Genomic DNA, 16,801 nt, shown 5'->3' with positions numbered 1-16,801 from the left:
CTATGTTGAGGTATCTAAGAATTGTAAAGACCCAAATGGCACTATTCGAAGAATGCACAGTAGAGTATGTGCCAAGGGAAGAAAACACTAAGGCCGATGCCTTGTCACAGTTTGCATCCTCTGATGATGAAATTTGTTCTGGAAACGTGCTATCAGGTTCTGAAAACCCCAAGCATCGAGGCAAAGTTAGTGGCTCCAATTGACACGGGGGTTACTTGGATGGATGAAATTAGGATGTACCTTGAAAACGGTCATCTACCGCCTAATGCTGATGAAGCACGGAAGTTGCAGGTAAGGGCTCTTAAGTATGTACTCATAGAGGGTATCCTGTATAGAAAATCATTTGTCATCCCTTACTTGAGATGTTTGAGGCTTGATGAGGCTCGGGAAGCCCTTAGGGAAGTACATGAAGGTGTATGTGGCCAACACCTTGGAGGAAGGGCGTTGGCTCATAAGGCCACTCGCCTTGGGTTTTATTGGCCCGATATGCTGAAGCATGCTCAAGATTATGTGAAAAGGTGTGATCGCTGCCAGAGGTTCGCCCCTATAGTACGACAACCTCCCGAGATGCTGACATCCATTAACACTCTGATCCCTTTTACTATGTGGGGAATGGACATCCTTGGACCGTTCCCGCTCGCTAGTGCACAAAGGAAGTTCCTGTTGGTAACTGTCGACTACTTTACTAAATGGATTGAGGCCAAACCACTGGCCAAAATAACCACTAAGCAAGTTGCTCAGTTTGTGTGGGAAAACATTATTTGCAGGTACGGAATACCCCGAGTCATGGTAACTGATAATGGGACTCAGTTCAACAATGCTGAATTCAAGAGTTATTGTGAAGATTACTCGATTGAGTTGCGTTTCACCTCGGTGTTCGCACAAAATCACGCAAGCGTACGTGGTCACAAGTAATATAGAATAAAATTCAGTTCGTTCCCACGGAGACTGGTGTATTTAAGAATATGGACTTATGCAACAATGTATGATTAGTATTCAATGCTCGGAAAAATAACAATTTGGTGGGTTTTATCTAAATTAACTAATTAAAGTCGAATTATAACTAAGAATTATCAACTAAGAAAATAAACGATTTACTAATGAGGATAAAAACATGGGATTCTAGCTTCATTAACAACTTCATTCAGAGTTATACCTTTATTCGATTGTAATGGTTGATAACTAATCAGATAACACGAGACTGATACACGCTAACTGTCGTTATACGTGCACCATACTGTTTCACATCCACAATTAAGATAGAAGGTAAACAGACACCAATTATGCTTAGACCCTATATGTCTATAGAATTTGAAAACATAACGGTTGAAGAACAAGTTATCTATCAAGATTACATAGGGCGATGCAGGATGGGTAAAATCACACCACAAGTCATGATATCGAACATGAAACCTATGCTCGCATGGCAAGTTCTAAATCAATATATCCACTGTCGCTTCAATAAAGATTAACAACCAATCTAAGATGTTAGCTACGCATCCAAGACTAATAAGCACAACCAATACGAGGAAATCAAAACCAACACACAATTAATTAAGGCAAATTAACTACTGAAATCCATATATAAATCCGCTAGAATCCCACGATAATGATTAGTTCATAATCGAACTTCTCATCATCATGAGAATAAGAGTAAACATGGTAGGAATAAGTCTAAACAAGATAAAAGTAATAGAACAAGAGTTTTGAAACAAATCCCAAACGAGCATCCAAAGTTACGCCTACTTCGAAGAATTACAAAGATGAAAAGTGAAAACAATGAGTCTAGATCTTCTTCGTAGCCGTCATGTGCTCCTTAGAATGTTTATAGGTTATGTTTTAGGTCCCCCAAGCCTTCCTTTAAGTTCCACAGCAAACGGGCCTTCAAACAGATCAAAAACGAGAGAAACGGGCTTTTTTTCCCGTCCAGAGTAGCGTGGACGCGCTACCCGGTTACTGTAGCAGCATGGGCATGCTACTTTGGCAGCCCCGCTCCTTTTGGTGCTTCCACGGCTCATAACTTTCGCCTCGTTTATCCAAATGCTTCGCCGTTTTTTTTCACTTGTAGCTATGGATCTCCTCTCCATTCTCCTTCTAGGAAACCTACACAACACAACACAAAAAGATATCAAAAACATCAAAAGCTTGAGGACAGATCATCAATTTAAGTCAAAACGAAGGCTTCCAAGTGGATATAAAATCCACTTATCACTCGGTTGCCCACCCTCAAGCTAATGGACAAGCTGAGGTAGCTAACAGAATAATTCTCGATGGACTAAAAAAGAGAGATGAGAAAGCTCATGGATCATGGGCCGATGAGTTACTCCCTATACTTTGGGCGTATAGAACAACTTGTAAAGTTTCGACCGGAGCAACCCCTTTCCAGTTGGCTTATGGAGCCGAAGTAGTAGTGCCACTTGAAATCACACATACCTCCTCCAGGGTTCAGCAATATGAGCCAGAAGTCAATGAAGAATGTATGAGGCTTGCTCTCGATATTATTGATGAGATACGTGATGAAGCTCACGCTAAGATCGTGGAAAATCAGAAGCGAGCTTCTTACTATTACAACTTGCGGGTTAAAGAACGATTCTTTCGAGAAGTAGACTTGGTACTTAGAAAGGTTGAAGCCTCAGGGGTAGGCCCCAAGGGTAAGATGGCTCCAAATTGGGAAGGCCCCTATCAAGTTAAGGCTGTCACAGGCCATGGCTCGTACAAACTCCAGACCCTGGATGGAGTTGAAGTACCCCGGAGTTGGCATGCGACCAACTTGAAGATATATTACATTTGAGATATCTTCCATGATAATAGAAGTTAGTAGTTATCACAAAATAAGGTCATCTTGACCACTGCCATGTAGTTGATTTCGAAAATAGTTTATCTCTCTTACTATGATATTAATAAAGTCCCGAGGATTTTTCACCTTGACTTTCTCCAAAGTTATCAGTTTACTTATGTTTCTCTTAAAGAAGTTACTTTGAGTATGATATGCAAGTAAAAGCTTAAATCTAATCCCATGTTGTAAACTTAATGATTTCCCAATCTAAGTTAAAGACTTGCAGGGTACAGAAAGACTGGGGAGCGACAACCCAAAATACGGTTGGCTCTAAATAAAAACGTAGAAGACGTTAAGTCAAAGAATCAAACCCTGCAGGAAAGATGATGGAATTCTAGAATTTGTATTAATCTAGAAATTCCAAGTAAAAAGCGTTAAATGCACGACATGCACAACCTCGAATTTACTAAGCGAAAGTTAACTTAGGAAAATAAGTTAATAAGTTAAGCCCCGAAGGGTTGATATATTCGAATAAAATAAATTACAAAAGGAAGCCACACAGGGCAATCTGATCTAAGGCAAATCGTCGTCGAAATGATCGTCTCCTTCCTTAGCATCCACCCTCGTCTCTGGGATTGCCTCTTCCTTCTCGGCATCCCCATCACCATCCTCTGCCATCGGAGAGTTGACCCCATCAGGAGTCTCCTCATCTTAGGTCCCGTCGGGATGGGAGTCCCCGAACTCCATCTCCTCTAGGTCGACCGAGGATTCTAACGTCTTCCCGGGGATTGAAGGAACGAGGAACTTCTCCAGAGTGACCCCCTCGATATGGGAACTTAGCTCACCGATGATGGCTTCCCAGTAACTCCTAAAGGTCTCCGAGAACGCGGCATCATACTCCGCTGCCATCAGATCTTCATATTCCTTGGACTTTTTAAAGTCCTCAACCGCCTCCGTACGGACACGAACCAACTCAGCCTCCAGGGATCGGACTTTCTCCTTTTCGGCTGCCAGTTCCTTCACCACCTCCCGGAAACACTCGAAATTGGCCGTGGATGATTCAAGGTACCTATCACGATCGCGCTCGGCGATCGTTTTCTCAGTCAATACCTCCCTCAGGTTATGGAGGGCGGCCTGAAGGTAGGTATTGACTTGCAAGATGATGAATACGAGATAAGTACGCTAAGAAAACACGAAATCGAATAAGTAAGAAAAATGGGGGTGAATAAGTACTCTTACCGATGCCACGGCCTGAGCTCCGAGAAGCTCAATTTGCAAATCATCCGAGGACTCAACCAAATGGGCTTTGTCCCTTGGAGTCAAGACGTTCCTGGACCATTCAGCAGCGGCCTGCGAATCGCCCACGATAGTATCTTTGTTCAAAAGGCCCCACTAGACCACGTAAGGATTGGGATCCTCATCGATGGCAGTGGGCCTCTCCGCCATAAAGGCTGGAACTTTCTCCACGACTGGAGTAACGCCCTCCTTCCTGGGTCGTTTGGTACGGGCCTTCTCCACAGGAACGGTCTTGGAGGCGGCGGTCTCCCTCTTCTTGAAAATATTGCCCAAAGTAGCAAGGGCTGCAAATAAAACATAACAATGGGTTAAGGCCCATAACAATATTCGTAAAACTAGATTAAAGAAAATACAAAGATTAAGGGAATACCCTTTGGGCCTAAGTCACTAAGCCCATGTGCTTGAAGCGAGGCCTCTGACAGCAGGAGAGAGCAATGGTGAAGGTTGTCTCCTGTCAAAATACGAATGGCGGCCTCTTCTTCTAGGCCCAACTTAATAGACCTAACATGCCCGTCTTCAGCCCGACTAAAATTGGTGAAAAAACAATCCTCCCAACTGGCTCCCTCCATATAAACATAAAACCATTGCTTTTTCCAGAATGGGAGGGAGTCGGGGGCCGTGTCGGAAACAAAGATACTACGGGCCACATTTCTATATTGGATTTTAACCCATCCCTCATCATTGGGTGCATTCACGAACTCGAACAAATACCTAAATACTGCTACACTGGGCTCTGAATTATGCTTCTTACATTGAACTAAAAAACAGTAGATGAACTTCCACCCATTGGGCTGAAGTTGGGTAGGACAGATACGGGCCTCAGCCAAAAGCCTGTAGACGAACATGGGTGGGAGAAACCTAAAGCCCGCATACAGAGTTTCTTTATAAATCCTAAGGGCTCCGGGCTTTGGATAGCAAGATCTATCGTTTGGGCCCAGAGCCACTGCCGTGTACGGCCCATTTATCCCAAAAGCAACAACTATAATATCTACATCCTTTTGATCATATTTCGAAGGAAACTTATATGCTTCTAAATGCAGTAAGTTAGGAAAAGCCTCCCCAAATTCTGAAAGTAAATCCCTAAGTGAAAAGACAATAGCATGAACTAGAGATTTCTTTTTACCTCGGTTCGCGCGAGGATGAGCAGCTAAAGAAGGTTGAGAGAGCTGAGATTGTTGGTAGGAACTGGAATCGGCCATTGATATGCTTGGCTTGAAGGCTTGAAACCCAGAAAGCACCACGAAGAAGATGAAGATTGATCGAAAACTGGAAAAAGGCTTGAATGTCGGCAGGAAACTGGAATCCCCTTGAAGATCGCCGGAGAACTCGCCGAAAAACTAGAGAAAGTAGAGAGAAATTTGGGAGAGTGTTTGGGCTCTGAGATTTGGAAAGAGTAGTGAATGAAAATGAACTCCTCATTCACTCTATATATAGGGGAGGCTAACGGGTTCAACAGCCGGTAAACCCTAGGGTTACCGCTTATATTCGGTAAAATGGGCTCTCTTGCCGGTGGATGGGCCGAGTTTGGGCGGCAAGCCCATGAAATTTGAAAAATTGAAAAGGTGAACTGAATGTTCTAGAAGGTCACCAAAATAAACAATAAAAACAGAAGAATAAAAAAGAAAAATGTGTGTACTAGGCCTGACAGGTATAGACCTAGGCCCACAGGATCCGGCAAAATCGCGTTAGCAGCAATGAACGCCCAGGAAACATATTTTCTTTGCCGTGGAATTATGTATGTCTCCTTGACGTGGTTGATCAACGCCAAGGAAGCATTTCACTCTTGGCCATGTAGGCTAAACGACGCCCAGAAAACATATTTTCTTTGGCGTGGAATTATGTATGTCTCCTTGACGTGGTTGATCAACGCCAAGGAAGCATTCCACTCTTGAGCCGTGCAGGCCTAACACCGCCAAGGAAACGTATCTTCCACGGCGTGGATACATGCATGCCTCCTTGGCGTGGTTAATCGACGCCAAGGAAGCATCACATTGTTGAGCCATGAGGGACCATCCACGCCAAGGAAGCATATCCTCCTAGGCGTGGATATATGCATGTTTCCTTGACGTTGTTGATCGACGCCAAGAAAGCATAACACTGCTGACCCATGATGACCCAACCACGCCTAGGAAGCATATCTTCCTTGGCGTGGAAATTATCACGCCTTCTTGGTGTGGGTAGCCCACGCCAAGGAAGCAACTCATCCCAAGGCTTGAGAGGCCCTGCCACGCCCAGGAGGCATACCTTCTAAGGCGTGGATGTTTATATACCTCCTAGGCGGGGGTAACCCACGCCTAGGAAGCATTCCCTTGTGGGATAAAATCACTTCAGTTGGGGAATTGTTTAGCTCTTTAATTATATTCTGAAATTCCCAAAAATTGGGGAAAATATATAAAAATCTTGAAAATTCAGGAAAAATCAGAAAATTTGAGATTTAATTTCGAAAAATATTTTGAAAATTATTCCAAGGCCCCGAAAATTCTAAAAAATTGGAATTTAATCCCAAAAATTCCGATAAAATAGAATTTAGCCTCGAAAAAATATGAGAACACCCGAAGATTTCATCTTGGTAAGAAATCTGACAAAGATACGCGGTGAGCGACACTGAAACCTCTGTAAGCTTCCGATAAATTACTACAATATTTGTCGAAAGTTGGGGGGCAAATGATTGGGATTGGGTTGATTGATTATTGCGACCCGATCCAATAAAGACCCGAATATCCGGTTTAATCAGGTCAAATGCAGCTTCGGCCCAATAACGGTCCAGACCAGGTGCATATGGATCGTGAGGAAGATTTAGATAAACTCAAGGCCCATATGACGGTCCAGTTACAAACTTGAATCCCGCAGGACGACTAACTCTCGCGGATAAACATCCGAAAGTCCAGGATAAACATCAACACTCGGAGATAAGAGTTCTATCTTAACTCCTGCTCCGAAGCAACATACGGATGTGAGGCCATGGTTCCCGTGGAAGTTGGAGTAGGATCTTTTTGAAGGGATAACTACGACCCTGAGAATAACAAAGTCAATCATAGGCTCTACCTAGACCTATTTAAATAAGTAAGGGATACAATTCAATTGAAACTTGCTGCGTATCAGCAGAGGACCCGTAAATACTTTGACAAGAAAGTGAGGGCTCGACCCCTTAAACCGGGAGACCTGATCCTAAGGAAAATGATGCCTAATATGAGGGTTCCCACTCATAGAACCTTCGGTGCCAAACGGGAAGGCCCGTACATCATCAAGACAGTGCTTTGGGAAGGTACATATCACCTTACAAATATGGATGGGGGACTCATACCACAGGCATGGAACGCCCAACTCTTAAAGAGGTATTACCAGTAGCTTCACCCGGGTGGTATTTCTATAGGCTTCGACTTTTGGGGTGAGGACAATAAAGGCGGTTTATTAGTTTTAATCGCTATGCTTTAGGAAAATTATCAGGCTACTATTTGCTTTACTTGCTAGGATGTTCTGGGGGTGGTGTCTTCACACACCCCAAAAATATGTTATGTCAACCTTTGATTGCATGATTCAATAAATTTTGAAATTTCCTATTATGAAAATCTTGTATATGCTTGCTTGCTATGATTGTTAATTGGATGCTTCATGTATGCTTTAATAGAAGTTAGGGCTTCAATTGCATCTAGTTCTCCACCATAATTGTCTACTTTTATTATGATAAAGAACTCGAAGGGTAGTAGGCACATCATTAATATTACTTGGATTAAATTCAAAAAATTTGAAAATCGAAAATACTAAAACGCGGAAACACAACCCAATAACTCGGCTGCACTCATTGGAAGTAAAACTTATAAAAGCTTTCAAGCTTGCATGGTTTTTGAGCTTATCAAAGCCCTTCAAGGTTAAAGCTTATCAAAGCATTCAAGGCTTTAACCTTTTCAAGTTTGCATGATTTTTTGGGCTTATCAAAGCCCTTCAAGGTTAAAGCTTATCAAAGCTTTCAAGGCTTCAAGCATTTCAAGCTTGCACAGTTTTTTGGGCTTATCAAAGCTCTTCAAGGTTAAAGCTTACCAAAGCTTTTAAGGCTTCAAGATTTTCAAGCTTGCATGGTTTTTTTGGGCTTATCAAACCCCATCAAGGTTAAAGCTTATCAAAACTTTCTAGGCTTCAAGTTTTTCAAGCTTGCATGGTTTTTTGGACTTATCAAAGCCCTTTAAGGTTAAAGCTTTTCAAAGCTTTCAAGGCTTTAAGCTTTCAAGCTTGCATGGTTTTGGGCTTATCAAAGCCCTTCAAGGTTTAAAGCTTATCAAAGCTTTTAAGGTTTCAAGCTTTTCAAGCTTGCATGGTTTTGGGCTTATCAAAGCCCTTCAAGGTTTAAAACTTATCAAAGCTTTCAAGGTTTCAAGAAGCTTGCATGGTTTTGGGATTATTGTAAAGTATAATGTAACCTGTAATGTAATTACGATAACTCAACACAACAAAAAAACAAGAAACAATACTTAAGTATAATACAGGAATCTACAGGTTGGAGATCCGATACGAACAGACAAAAGACAATCAAGATATCTGAGACGAACATCCGTCTACTGAAAGAAGTTCCTTTATATGTTCAAGCCTCAGTGAAGAATAAAGCTCAATCAGTTTCTGCTATCAAAGATTGCCTGAAGATCAAGTATCAAAGACCAGAAGATTCCAGTATTTCCATTTTGATTATTTATCATCAAATTTATCGAAAAAACATCAAACCCGGAATGATTGATCAAGTATATTATCAAGCAAAAGGATTCAAGGAATTATTTCAGTTCGAGTCGTTCGTGAACCAGACAAGTGCGCAGGACGTCAGGACGTACGAAATTATTCCGTGAATTCGATCAACGAATAATTAATCAAGTCAATCGAGCAGTTCCTGAAAGTGTCACCAAAAGATTTAATTTGTATCTACACACACACACACACATATATATATACACATATATTTATATATATTATTAATTGGAATTCACTTGAAAGTAATTTAATTCAAGTAATTTCATAAAACCAATTAATAATATTTATATATATACATATAAATATAAACAGATTAAATAGTGGGAAGTTTGACAAGTCAAACTTGCGCCTTCACTTCACAGTGGCACAAGTTTGGTTTAAAATTAGAATCTTTCTAAGTCCCTCTACACTGTGAACACAGAGGAGGCGCAAGGTTTGACCAGGAAAAGTCAAAGCGCGAACTCCTCTGGTCCAAGGAGAGATAACAGGGGAATCCATCAATGTCCAGGCGCAACTTCACTAACTTAGAATTATTTTAAGTCATGGCAATACAGGAACTTAGTGGCGCAAGTTCCACCTTTGGCGCAACCTTGGTCAAAGCGCAAACTCACCAGTCAAAGGAGTTATATCAGTGCACCTTGGCGCAAGTCTCTCTTGGCGCAAACTCAGTTTTTGACTTAAAAATTCTAAGTAACATATACATACAGTGGAGCACTGGCGCAACTTCAAAGTGGCGCAACCTTGATATAAACATCTGTGGATATATACAAAGTGGCGCAAGTTTAGTATTTGAGTTTGTTCCTGGCGCCAATTCAAATTAACTTAACCCTAGTTAATTTGAATTCCCGCGTCCAGGACGAACTCAACTCGTCCAGGACGAACTCGTTAACCATGGTTAGATGTTGAAGCCTATAAATAGAGCTTGGTGTTTTCATTTGAAAATAACTACAAACTTTGTAAGTGCACACACTATACACATTCTCGAGAGCTAAGTTAGAATATCGATTTAATAGAGAGTTTGTATTTGAGTGGTTGTAGTCTCTGTAGCCGACATACGTGTTGGAATTTGTAGCACTCGAGGATTATTTCTAATATAAGAATATTCCTCGACTTGCTGGAGTTGTTTGATTACGATTGATTTAAAAGGACTTAAACAAAATTATTCCGCAAATTGAATTAATCAAAGAAATTGGTATAGACCTATTCAACCCCTCCTTCTACGTCTGATTGGACCTAACACTTATCAAAGCCCTTCAAGGTTTAAATTTTATCAAATTTTTCAAGATTTCAAGGTTTTCAAGCTTGCATGGTTTTGTGCTTATCAAAGCCCTTCAAGGTTAAAGATTATCAAAGCTTTCAAGACTTCAAGCTTTTGAAGCTTGCATGGTTTTTGGGAAAATCAAATCCCTTCAAGGTTAAAGCTTATCAAAGCTTTCAAGGCTTCAAGCTTTTCAAGCTTGCATGATTTTTGGGCTTATCAAAGCCCTTCAAGGCAAAAGCTTATCAAAGATTTCAAGGTTTTAAGCTTTTCAAGCTTGCTAGGCTGCTTTTTATTGGAAGTGGGTCTTATCAAAGCCCTTCAAGGTTTGAGACTTGTCAAAGCCGTCAAAGTTAATTAAAGCTTCAGAATCAAGGCTTACGTTTGGGGCTTATGTGACAACCTCCAAGTCCGGGTCATAGTCCGGGCCATAATACAAACCTGTAAACAATAATAATATATGCAATGACCCTAAACATCCACGGATCGCTCCAGGTTATAGTATGAAAAAAGCCACAACTTAACTTGTATTACAATACCACGAATCCCAGCCATTATCTTTCAACTTACAAATACAACGTAGAGTGTTTACACACAATTGTAACTCAAAAGATCATACTATTCATAATAAAAGCAGTCTCCTAGCTGAGCTCTCCAACACTCATCCTGAGATTCTGACCTGGTGGCTAGTTTGCGGGTCTTCGCTACTAGTAACCTCTTACTTCACTAGAAAAGAACATAAAGATTCGCAAGAGTGAGCTTACAAGCTCAGCAAGTAATATACACAATAAACTGAAGTTCAACATTTATCAATAATAATGAATCAGGATATCAAGTTTCCTTTCAGACCATGATTAAAATTGGATATTCACATTTTCATTTAAAACCCAAGGTTAGGCTGCTGATCAGTCACGCACTAACCCCGAGCAAGGTCCATACCAAGCTCTATCACAGGATCCAAGGCCCACATTGACCTAATGACCACGAATCTGGTCTGACCACGAATCTGGTCCACATTTATAAAACCATCCAATTCTTGAACAATATAATGAAATCAAAAATATTACAGTAATTCAGTATCAGTACCATCAGAACAGAAGAAATATTATCAAAACAGAATTATAATCGTCAAATCAGAATCATTATAATCAAATCCGAGTCATATTATGATAAGTGGTGCAACAATTGTCAGAAAAAAAAAAGCAAATCAGAAGTAGGTTCATGTACAATCAAGGTATGCCTGAAGAATGGCTTGATATTGGAAAAGGAAATAAACATATGTTAAGAATAGTCTGGTGTTTATTAAAGAATCAATATAGGTGAGAATGGCTTGAGGTTCCAAATATGTTTACTTTATAAAGATTCAAGGTGTCATGGTAGGTATGCAAGAACATTCGTTGAAGAATTCAATTAAGGTACGTGATAGGGTATTGTATAACTTGGTAAAGTATTATAGTATAAAGGCTTATTCTGTTTGGTGATTCAAGGATTGAAGAACCTCAATTCAAATGATTTATGTTTCAAGTGTCAAAGAGTTGGCTAAAGATTCAATTGTAATCAAGATCAAGGTTCAACTTGTGGTTCAAGTATTGAAAGAATTCAATAAAGGTTTATCAACAATCAGGATCAATAGCACAATATATCAACAGATGTACTTCCAAGTCTATCCAGAACAATAGCATCATATGCAGAAGAGTAATTCAAAGAGTATACAAAGTATAAGTTGAGCATAGAGCACTTGCCTTATCTCGAAGATTCACTTCTCTATAGCTTTCACTCAACAGAATCACTCCGACACTTTCTGCTTTCCCTTTCTAAGCCTGGCCTTCTCTGATAATCACACCATTTCTCTATCAATACTCAATCTCATATCATTTTATTTATTTCATACCCAAACGAGCTCCTATCTACCATTCGTTTCACTTAACTCCGATCTACGGATCAAAAGATATGATTAAAATAGTCATACAACGTTCACATAAGCATTTAACGCATCAATCAAGTAACACATATCACATAACACGTAATATATTCGATAAAATAGCTTTCTAGAGAAGGTTCGGGGTTAAAATGATTTTTCTGGAATTTAATATGAATTTTTAAACTTTTTTCGAAATTTAAAACAGATAAAAGATGTGACAGCCCGAGAATCTGGGGGTCTGGATTCAGACGTCACCACACAAAACCATTTTAAACACTTTTGAAAACCTGTATTTTTGAAAAAGGTAATAAAATCAAAGGATTTAAAACCTGAAAAATTTAGTAAAATATTTAAAAGAAAACACTTTAACCCCCTAAAAACAGGATCGCATCCAGGTTACAGTATTGTAATTAGAATCAACCACTATCAATAAGCAATGTCTTACAATCTCAGATCATCTTCGATGAGAAGAATCACTGCCAATCTATTCAAATTATGATTTACCACTAAATCTCAATAATACTACTCTATCTAGAACCAACCTTGTCAATCTCCCTGAACATTTCCACTTGTCCCCGGTATACTCTATAACTCTGACTCCTCGCCTAGCCTTAGCCATGCTCGCAATCTCAATCAAGTAATTCATCTCTAAGCTTTTCTGAAATGGTTAAAAAGGAATAGCAAGGGTGAGCAACAATGCTCAGCAAGTGTACATAAGCAACAATAGTCCTGAATTATCTTATCAGAGTTCACAAGTTCAAGATATGTAATTGAAAACTTCACAATTCTTATCAGCAATTGAAATCATAATTTCAAACTTACAGAAGAATTGTTGAATTGGATTCATCACATTTTTACTTAAAAACCAAAGGTTAGGCTGCTGATCAGTCACGCACTAACCCCGAACATGGCACACAGCCCTGTTCTCTATACTGGATCCAAGGCACACATTGGCCTATAATTGACCACGAATCTGGTCTGACCACGAATCTGGTCCATATATTTTATAAAAACTAATCCAATTCTGACAATTGAAATCAATAGACAATTCAATCAACAGAACAGAATCATAATCATTATCAACAACAGAAATATTTCAAATCAACTTTTGGGAATCAACATTTCATAAACCACAGTCTGTCTTTTGATAAATCATAGTTCAGGAAATTCCTAACTATTCAGTATCCTCCATTATCGGCTAAGCAACTGAATTTAGCCTGCTAAACCAGCATGACAATGGCGGGTTGAATAATCAAGAAGATCCCAGTTCATTCTGAGTTCTAACTATCACTGAGCAACACATGCTTCAATGACGGTCTGAACTTCGAATTAATTTGTAAAGCATGTATTTTTAATATCTTGAGGATTGGAAAGAATGGATCAGAATAGAAATTGAGAGTAATTAGGTGTTTGGCTTTTCAAAACTTGGAAGAAAAAAACAATCAGGGTTTCATTCTCAGAAGTAAGAGTTTGTTTGAGAAGGGTCTCAGCATAAACAATATCATAATCTTGACAGAATAATCATAACATGCAATATATATACGAGGAAGGATTTAGGAAAACTTGCCTTAAATCCGACTCTAGTCTCATATCTCAATCTCATCTTTCCACTTTCACACTCTATGCATATCATAACCTCCAGACCATCTCTGGATATATCCTATTTGTAGTACAGCTTCGCTTTCTCGACAGACCATCTCTGGATATATCCTATTTGTAGTACAGCTTCGCTTTCTCGACTCGTTCCTTATTCGCTTTGTAACATCGCTTGACCTTCTGAACGTCTTCGATCGTATACGTCTCGTCCGAATCCTTTACGAGAATAACATACTACCATAATCACTAAACCATCTATTAATTCTTATCTCTATTTATTAAACTCGGTATCATAACCTATGGCATACACATATCACGTATACTGATAACATTCAACGCATAATCACATATCAACCTATATAATCTCTATGCACTTATCAGAAATCACTTAACATAAAATCATGCTTTGACTACCTCATATAGTCACATCATACTCCACATAGCATACCATAACTCAATAATCATATAAATCCTATTAAAATCTGACAGCGTCTCGTCTATTTATAAGACTATCCATCGGTTAACCTATTTCAATCAACAACCAATCAATCAAATTAAATTCCTGTACTCCATATATTCTTATTCTACATCAATTAAGACACGATGCTATGTCTCCCAAATCATTTATCAAATCACAAATGGACACGTAATTTATGTAATCATCACTATATAGCAAATAGATCACGTATAGTCACAGTATGCATTTTCAACAATCTTTATACACATTGGAAACTCAACCATATTGTTACATTATATTAAACTAGAATTTCTAAGCTTTAACCTCTTTTTCGTTTCACTCGATTCTGAATTACCGATCAAAAGTTATAAGCAAAACCGTTTTCTAACTCTCCTATCGGCACATAACATATCAAACAGATAGCAGACAACATTTTTCATATAAGGTCTCTCATCCCAATTGATGTCAAATCAAGTCTCAGGTTAAAAATGATTTTTTCTCTAGAATTTCTAGACATTTTTGGAATTAAAACGGGTAAAAGAATCCATTTTTGAATAAATAGTCAAGTACAATTGCTCAAGATCGGATCCAAAATTATTTGAAATCAATTAACGAGCCTCGAACATATTTTAGAAAAATAATTCAAAGCTCGAAACTATTTTCCAGAATTTTTAAATCAAAAGGAACAATTAAATCCAATTAATTAATCAATTAAAATCAATTAATAATTAACTAAATTAATTAATCAATTAATATTTAAATTAATTGACCAATTAAAATAATTAATTACTAATTAAAATTAATTAACAAACTAATTTAGATTTATTTTTGATTAAAGAAATAATTAAAAACTATTTTTGAAAATTAAAAAAATTAAATAAAACAATTTTAGAAAACTAAAATCAAAAGGTTTATTTTGTAAATTTTTGTCCAGGGTTTAAAGTGCAACTTTCAGAAGTTACAGGGGGCGTTGTGTAAGTTTTGAAACTAGGGTACACTCACTTCACCATCTTCAAAAGCCTGGGGACTAAACGGCAATTTTGCCGCCGCCGCCCCCGGACTCGCTGGAGATGGCCGCACAGGCCACCACCGCCCTCCAAACTTTCCAGAACTGGAGTTCCAATACCCAGGAATTCATTCATACTTTCAAAACCCCCAAACCACCCCGATTTGGTCGGAAAAATCCTTACAAAGCTTCGCCGCCGGCGAAGCTATTCAAGGCCGATGAGCTCGACTCCGAGCACCCACACGGATTCTGGCCACGTGTACAAGCTCCCCTCAACAATATCTATCTCCTCATAACATCAAAAACTACCCAGATTCATCCAATCGAAAATCCGGTGAAAATATTCATGAACACTCAAGAACATTCAAGAACACATCTCAAGAATCAAACCCTTGTTTCTATATGTTACGGAAGTAAACAATTGACATATAATATATGAAAACGAATGGCAGGAGATGCTCTACAACATGGAATCATCAAATCAATCAAACAATCAAGTTTGCAAAAATTCATATTTAAAATCCAAATAATTCGAATTTTGTAAAATTAATATAAAATCACCTGACAAATCTGCACATAAACGGATGATTGTATTAGATTCTACGCGTCGAGAGCTTCGTTTTGACTATTTATACGCCTCCATCGGATTCCAATAACGCCTTCAAATCCTCGTTTGAATATGAAGAACACGAAGAACACCCGTTCGTCTTCTCTCGGTATTCGTGCAGAGAAACTGATGAAATAATTGTACGTGCGAAATAAACTAGTAAGGGATATTTATAGAGGAAGATAAGAGAATATTCCTTGAATATGCTTTGGAATATTCCTGGAATATGCTTCACGCATTACGAGACAACCAGATAATTATTAACTTTAAAAATATTAGCAAAATCGAACCGGACTATTTACGGGGCAAACCGTACTCCGGATTGAAAAAGTTAAAACACGAGAAATGCTCAGAATGTCCCAAGTAGCCTAATGACGAAATTTTCCCGAACGCCCACGGGGTTTAAAATGTTAAATAACTATTTTAATATCATTAATAATTAAACGAAATTAAATCCATAAATCGATTATAAAATCACATAGCAATCCAAAAATCGATATGAACATATCTAGATAAAGGATATTTTATCCTGATCATATAGAAATTGAAATATCTCAAATCCGAACACATATGAGCAGTTAATTTAATAAACCAGATAACACAAATCTCACAACCATTTATATAAATATCACATACTATTCATAAATTATCAGGAAAATACCCGAATGTTCCATATTTTATTATGAGAATATAAAAAATGAAAACTCGTGATTGCAACATATATAAGCAATCAAAATAGAAAACTAGTCATCATATAATTTACCAAATATTCATATAATATTCAGAAATAACCATAACTAATTATACGACCATTACACATGTAACACTTAATCAAGTAATACATATATTGATCACATATCAACCATCTAACTTTTGCACGACAAACCTCTGTATTTTCAGAAATAACACTTCAAATGAGTTTTGAAAGGATATTCATATATCCATATATAAATCATTTGAAAATATCTAAATAACACATGACTCATTCTGATAATACCAATTTCAATAATTAAACTCACATTTCCGGCACATATAAATAACATTTACAGAAAATCAATTTACACCAAAATTCATGCAATTTTCACATTTAATTATTATAACTACTTAAACTCGCAATTCACATGCAGCACTTAGCCATGTAACAATTATA

The 16,801-nt window shown here is 38.3% G+C and overlaps 1 long non-coding RNA gene across 1 annotated transcript; it reads right to left on the bottom strand.

Annotated features, from left to right (window-relative positions):
* Positions 1–1,660: 1,660 nt before the first annotated feature.
* Positions 1,661–15,777, bottom strand: LOC135152965 (uncharacterized). The gene is made up of 2 exons (XR_010292337.1): positions 15,606–15,777; positions 1,661–2,103 (listed from the first exon to the last, which is right to left on the bottom strand). It is a non-coding gene; the product is annotated as an uncharacterized LOC135152965 (long non-coding RNA).
* Positions 15,778–16,801: the final 1,024 nt, after the last annotated feature.

The sequence above is a fragment of the Daucus carota genome, chromosome 5, assembly GCF_001625215.2.
Source record: "Daucus carota subsp. sativus chromosome 5, DH1 v3.0, whole genome shotgun sequence".
Lineage (NCBI taxonomy): Eukaryota > Viridiplantae > Streptophyta > Magnoliopsida > Apiales > Apiaceae > Daucus > Daucus carota.
Note: the sequence above shows the minus strand (reverse complement) of the source record. Positions and strands in the feature narration are given on the sequence as shown.